The sequence below is a fragment of the Bombus pyrosoma genome, unplaced genomic scaffold (assembly GCF_014825855.1).
Source record: "Bombus pyrosoma isolate SC7728 unplaced genomic scaffold, ASM1482585v1 HiC_scaffold_4726, whole genome shotgun sequence".
Lineage (NCBI taxonomy): Eukaryota > Metazoa > Arthropoda > Insecta > Hymenoptera > Apidae > Bombus > Bombus pyrosoma.
This window is the reverse complement of record NW_025219986.1, coordinates 2,013,663-2,014,039: the sequence shown is the minus strand read 5'-3', so window position 1 is coordinate 2,014,039 and position 377 is coordinate 2,013,663.

The window sequence follows — 377 nt, the reverse complement described above, 5'->3', positions numbered from 1 at the left end:
ATAACGTTATGTAGTATTACGATATAACGTATAACGTTATATGGTACTACGATAAAACGTATAACGATATGAAGCATTACGTTATAGCGTATAACTTTATGTAGCATTACGTTATGGCGTTTAACGTCATGTTATATTACGTTGTATCGTATAACGTTATGTAGTACTACGTAACAACGTATAACACTATATAGTATTACGATATAACGTATAACGTTACGTAGTATTACGTTATAACGAATAACATTATATACTATTACGATATAACGTATAACGTTATATGGTATTACGATATAACGTACAACGATATGTAGTATTACGATATAACGTATGACGATATGTAGTATTACGATATAACGATTAACGTTATGTAGTGT